The sequence below is a fragment of the Oryx dammah genome, unplaced genomic scaffold (genome assembly GCF_014754425.2).
Source record: "Oryx dammah isolate SB20612 unplaced genomic scaffold, SCBI_Odam_1.1 HiC_scaffold_15, whole genome shotgun sequence".
Taxonomy (NCBI): domain Eukaryota; kingdom Metazoa; phylum Chordata; class Mammalia; order Artiodactyla; family Bovidae; genus Oryx; species Oryx dammah.
The window spans coordinates 48366072-48372425 of record NW_024070199.1 but is presented as its reverse complement, the minus strand read 5'-3'; positions in this window follow the sequence as shown (position 1 = coordinate 48372425).

Genomic DNA, 6354 nt, shown 5'->3' with positions numbered 1-6354 from the left:
GGACTCACTGGGGCCGCCAGGGGCGCGGAGGGAACTCGGCGCGCTGCTGGCCTCCGGAGGACAGGGCTGTGTGCTCTTTCTCCATTTATTCGTCAGGGCTCTGCCTACTGAAGGCGAGGCCCGCAGCCCCAGAGCTTCCCCAGCCGAGCATGGGCCCCGAGTGGGCGGGTGCGAAGGGAAGTCACTTGGAGAGCGTGCTGGGCAGCGGGCTGCAGGGCTGCCGGCAGGTGGGGGCAGGTGGGCGGAACAGCGGCAAGTGGGGGTGAGGCTTGGCTTCCCTGCGCCCCCCCCCCCGCCCCCTGCGCCAGCCCAGAGCACCGTGGCCCTGTCCCAGCACAGGCTCCCTCACGCTTGGAGGGAGCAAAGAAGACCCCCGGTGAGGGAGGGTCCCTCCCCTAGAACTCCCATCCCCCACCGGCCCGTCCTTCCCCTGCCCCCGCCCCGAGGGTGGGGGCTCCTGCGTGGTGTGCTCCTGGACTCCGAAGGCCCTTCGGGCTGTGGGAGGCCCTGTGGGGGTGTGGATGGGGCCCGGCATCCAGGCACCAGGACCCCGCTGGTGGGGGGCATCTCCGTTGGGGCCGTGTCAGGGGTGTCTGAGCTTAGAGGTCACAGCCGGGAGTGTGGTGCGGGAGGCTGCCTGCTCGGCCCAGATAAGAGGCGGGGGGTGCCTTGGAGCCGACAGCTGGCTTCTAGAGCACCCTGGCTCTGGCTTCTGCCAGCTCCCTGGGTGGGCGGGCCCTTCCCACTGCCCGGCGCCGGCTCCTGTCCGTGGTGCTGAAAGGGACTTAGGCGCCCAGCTCGCTGCCTGCCCCTCTGCAGCCCCGGGGAAGGCAGGTATTCGCTCCAGCATCTCTGTCCTGCCTCCAGTTCTTTGCCCAGCACCCCTGCTACACCCCAAGCCTGTTCTGAGGGGGTGATGGGGAGGCCCGCCTTCAGGGCCCGCTGGCCATGGGGCAGCTTCTCCTGACCCCTCGGGCAGTGGCAGTTAGTGGGCCTTGGAGCTGCGCAGGCCTGGCCTGGTCTCGTTTCTCCTTCTGAGGAAGGGAGGGGCTGTTGCAAGGGTCAGGGTTCAAGTGGAACACAGGGAGGAGCCTTAGTTCTGAGTAGGTGGTGGTGTGGCTGGAGCCGGTGGCCGCATCCAGGCCCGACCACTGCCCAGGGCACCGCCCCCGGGGTCTCAGCCATGCACAGGGTGGCCGGGTCTGCAGCCCACGAGGCGCCTTCCCCAGCCCTGTGCCCGGTGCAGGCAGGGTGAGGAAGGGAGCTGCGCTTGCTGGTGTCGGCTCTCATGGCGGTGCAGACCCTCACCCCACTCCCCAATCCTGTCCTTACATCTCAACCCCCCTCGAGTGCTGAGGACTCTTGGGAACTGCCTGTTTCGAACGCACAAGGCCTCTGCTGCGTTTGGGTGGGGGGGGAGGGGCCCACCTAACAGTGAGTGACGTGAAGACATGTGCTTACGAAAAGGAGTGAAACTGTCAGGCTCTCCGTCATGTCCAACTCTGTGACCCCAGGAACTGTAGCCCGCCAGGCTCCTCTGTCCATGGAGTCCTCCAGGCAAGGCTCCTGGAGTGGGTAGCCATTCCCTTCTCCAGGGGAACTTCCAGGGACAGAACTTGGGTCTCCTGCACTGCAGGCGGGTTCTTTACTGTCTGAGCCACCGGGGAAGCCTGTGCTTACATAACATCCTCTGGAACCAAGGGAAGCCCTTCTGAAGCATACCAGGAGGTTGCGAAGAGAGGAGACGGAGAACGCCATGAGCTGAAGGCCCCGTGCACAGCCCTCTGGGCCGCACACACACTGCTGCAAGCCTGGTTGCTACAAGTCTCGTTTTCAGCTCTGGGAGTTGGAAGCCTGCGGGTGGCTCTCTGGCCTGAGGGAGGGTGGTCCCAGGCCCCTCCCCCCAGCTCTCAGCAGCCTGCGTTGCCGCCGCGGCCTCTGCCCCCTCGTCCGTGAGGCCTTCTCCCGTGTCTGTGTCCAGCCTCCGTCTGCTTTTATGAGAACCTTGTCGTTGGACTTGAGGCCCACTTGTCCTACACGCGGGGCAATTCTTCCTGAAATCTGTGACTTAAGTGCCTCTGCAAAGGCCGGTTTCCCAAACAGGCTCACGCCTGGGGTCCAGGCATCGGGACATGGGCTGCTGTTCAACCCCTGTGCACCTGGGTTTGGGGCCCCAGGCGGATCCCTGCCCCCAGGCAGGAGCTGCTCAGCCGCTGCCCGGAACACTTGAGGAGCCGCTGCCCGGAACACTTGAGGAGCCGCTGCCTTTCCTGGGAGCGCTCCTTGCCCACAGCCAGCACCCACGGGTGGGGGGTTAGGAGAAGAGCCAGGTGAGCACAAGGGGTTAACCCTCACAGTGGCAGGGTGGCCTCTTGCCCACCCTTGGGACTGCCACCCACCCAGGCAGACCCTGGAGGGGCTGTGTCAGCGGAAGAGATGGGTCAGTGTGTCTCCGTGGAGCATTGCCTTGAGACAGGGCAGCAGGCTCCTTCAAGCAGTGACCCCCAGGATCCCAAAGGAAGCTGAGCTCTCGTTAGCATCTGACCTTGGAGAAAGGAGGCCGTCCATTCTGCCACATCCCACTGGCCACACAGACCAGCCCTGGTGAAGCCTGGGGAGGATCACACTGCCCTAGGGGTCCCTGGCGAGGATCACACTGCCCTGGGGGGGTCCCTGGGGAGGGCCACATTGCCCTGGGGGTCCATGGGGAGGACCACACTACCCTGGGGCCCACCAGGGGGGTCCCTGGGGAGGACCACACTACCCTGGGGCCCAACAGGGGGGTTCCTTGGGGAGGACCACACTGCCCTGGGGGCGGCCGGAGGTCCTTGGGGAGGACTACACTGCCCTGGGGGTCCCTGGGGAGGACTACACTGCCCTGGGGGCCGCCAGGGGTCCTTGGGGGGCTGCATTCTGCTGAGGTTAGCGGTCAGCCGCGTACCGAGGTGGTAGGTGCAGACGTGTGCTCCTTGAGCGGGGCCTGTGCCTCCTGACTCATCCCTCCTGCCTGGTGGGGCCTGGGGAGCCCCTCAGGTCCGCCTCAGCCCTGTGCCCCCTCTTTGCCTGCCCCCTGGGACACTTGGTAGCTCAGGCTCCTCTCCAGGCCTTGGGCTCACGGGGAACCCGGACCCCTTTCTGAGTCCTGCCTCCACAGCCACCCATCCTCTCCATCAGGAGGGCATGTGTGAGCCCCGGTGAGGGTGGGCTGGGGTCTCCGGCCTGGTACTTGGAGGGGGGTGTGGGGGTGTGGCCAGGGAAGAGCCGGGAAGCTGCAGGAGAAGCTGAGACCCCCACTGCGGCAGGACCTCCTCAGAGACGCCACTGGGCTGGCCTTGGGTGCAGGGCTTGGGGTGCTCTGGTTCCAGGGATAGTCACCAGCAACCCACAAGCTCTCAGCAGTATGCCAGAGGTGTCCCCTCCCAAAGCGGGGACTCAGCCCTGTCCTGCCCTTCTCAGTTACGGTAACAAGCTGTGCCTGCTCCCACTGCCCTCCAAGCTCCCCGGTGCCAGCATGGGAAGCCGGCTCAAGGTGGCCAGCTGTGCTAACTCATTTCCCCGTGAGCCAGTGTGGAGCGGCATCCCCCACCCTCATCCAGGGAGAGCCCCGCAGGAGGGGCGGCGGGCTATCCGCCCCATCCACCCCGGGAAAGCAGCATCCCCCACACCCCCACAGCGAGGTGTGCAGAGGCGGCGGAAACTGGGTCAACATCAGCTGTGCCTGTGGCCCCAGGGAGCTGGCCACATGGTCCAGCGGTGCAGTGATGGTCATGGGGAGGGCCGGCCACCTGCCCCAGGGTCAGTGACCTTCAGGTGGTCCCATGAGCATCAGCGGCAGGACGCTGGTGTCTCCTGAGGCACCAAGAGGGGCTCTGGGGGGTCCAGTCTGCCCTTCCCTCCTCCTGGCTCCGCAGAAGGCTGAGGGGAGGGGCCCTCCGGTGCCTGGCGCTGTGCGCGCTCCCGCTCAGCCTGGTCATGCGGGGTCGAACCCCCAGCACCGGGAGGCCGGTGTGGGCACACTGACAGGGGCTTCGCAGGAGCGGGTGTGTCCCATCCCTCAAAGACTTGGGGTTGTCAGACCAAGCTGGGCTTCGGGACACAACGGACAGCGGCCGGAACGGCCCCGCAGCGACGTGGGTTCCAGTCCGCGTCCGCCTCCACCTCCGCCCCCACCCCCGTGCGCTCCCTGCGTACAGAGTGACTTAGATCAGCAGTGCCCACTCGGGCTGCGGCCCTCCCCCTCCCCCAGAGCCTCCGGGAGACAAGCTGACTCCCACCCTTTCATGAGCCTTCACCCTCTTTTGGGAGGCGTGTGGCAGAAGCCACAGGAGGGGTCTCGGGTGGAGTGGAGGTGGACGGCCGGGGGACCTCAGGTGGCCCTGAGCTCAGGACACAGGATGGAGGGACGGATTGCCTGGGGAGCTGAGCTGCGCTACCTGCCCCCGGGGGGCTGGAGGCCGAGGGCAGCCCGCCTCAGTTGGCCACCTGGAGAACTTGGCGAGGGGAGCCTGGTGCCTGCCCAGCCAGGCCTGCAGAGGCTCATTGCTCAGGGAAGGGGGGAAAACAGTGCTGGAGGCTGGGGAGTGTCGCCCACCATGTCTGTAGGGAGGGGTCCCCAGCAGTCCTGCTGCCTCCTCCCCCCTCGGCTTCAACTGCCCTGCGGGGCCACAGGGCTGGGCCCGGGGCACAGAGGTCCCCTCCCTCTCAGGTGCAGCAGCACCCCCTGTCCAGACCTCTGTCCAGCCCCAGGCAGTCTCTGGGCAGTGGGGTCTGGACCCGCCCCAGGGCTCCCTGTGGGACGGCGGCCCTGTCCTCTGAGCTGGTGGTCCCTGCATTGCTGAGCCCTCCGACAGGGTCTTTTCCAAAGGACCATGACCAAGAAGAAAAGGGAGGTCAAGGACAACCAGAGGGCCCGGGTGAGGTGTCTGCTCGGGACCACCCAACCCGGCCTCCAACCCCTCAGGCCCTCCAGCCCCCTCCCTGCAGGTCTGAGGCCCCAGGGCCGCAGCCTGAGCCACGCCTCCGCCCTCTGCTCCCCCAGCTCCCAGGTCCCCAGGGCTCTGCCATCCTGCCTCCAGCAGCTGGGGGCGGGAGCCGGGCCTGTGACTGCCTCTGGGCCCATGGGCCCAGTGGCTGAGGGGAGGGCAGAGCTGTTCGGCAGGCTGGGCTGTCCGGGTTGGGGAGAGTCCTGTGGTCAGCACCTGGGCCTGGGTGTGGGGGTCTGCACTCAGCCAGCGGCCACTGGGTCCCTGGACTCCCCAGGCTGTGCTCAGGAAGCCTGCCCCCCATGTCCATGCACAAGTACGCGGGTGCCTGCTGGGGTGCAGTGGAGACCCCATGGCTGGGCCCAGGTTCTCAAGTCAGCTCTGAGGAGCCCTCCCTGCAGCCCTGGGCACCCGCCGCCTGAGCAGAACTGCCGGTTTCTCCAGCAATTATCTGCGACACTGTACACTTTTCTTCTCTTGCCTGTGCCCGAATTGGCTGTAAAGACAATAATTAGAGATAGAGTCAAAATTGGAAAATGAGCCTGAGCAGTTGGAGGGCTGGTAATTAGGGCGGTCCTGGGCTTCCCTCACAGGCCCTCCTGAGGGTGCACTCTGCTCTCTGCCTCCAGGGAAGTGGTGGGGCTGCTTGAAACCCAAACCTCCCACCCAGAGGGCCCTGGGGCTGCAGGAGACCAGCACAGCCAGGGGGCCCAGAAGCCCCACCTGTCAGGGGCACCTCTAAGCTGGGCTTTGCAGGGTGTGTAGGAGTCCGTGCACAGTGGATTTTGCAGACAGAGGCAACAAGTGGGAGAAGATGAAGGCAGCGAGGAAGCCACCAGAGCTCTGGGACACGGCCCAGCGCAGCTCCCCGCCTGCCTGCAGCGCGTCCCGGGCGCCCCGTCCGCTGGGCTCTTGGTCCTCCTGGCCTCTCTGTGTTGGTGTCTTGCAGCCCCGGTGTGCCGTCGGCAGACACCTGCCATGATTATCGGGGGGGCGGGGCACCTCACACCCTGCTTCTGGGGATGCCTCTGTCGTCCCCCAGGTCGCTATTGAGGTGAAGCTCACGTTCCCTCCTTCCCCACGTGTCTCTGAGTCCTGCCTCCTGAGGACACACGTGTAGGGGTGTGTGTGTGCACTGGTGTGCCAAGCCCCCGCGCAGGGTATGAGGCTCGGCGGTAGGGCTGCCGATAACTCCCAGGAACCCTCGCCTGTTGTTTGCAGTTTGTCCCGCGTCTGCCCTGGGCCTCAGAGGGGCTCATGTCCTCGGGAGCAGCCGGGCCACCGTGGCTGTGGCTCCTTGAGGCCTGTCCACCTTGTCTGGGCGAGGGGTCTGTGCCAGGCCTGGGTCCTGTCCTGGAGGCGTGGAGGCCCT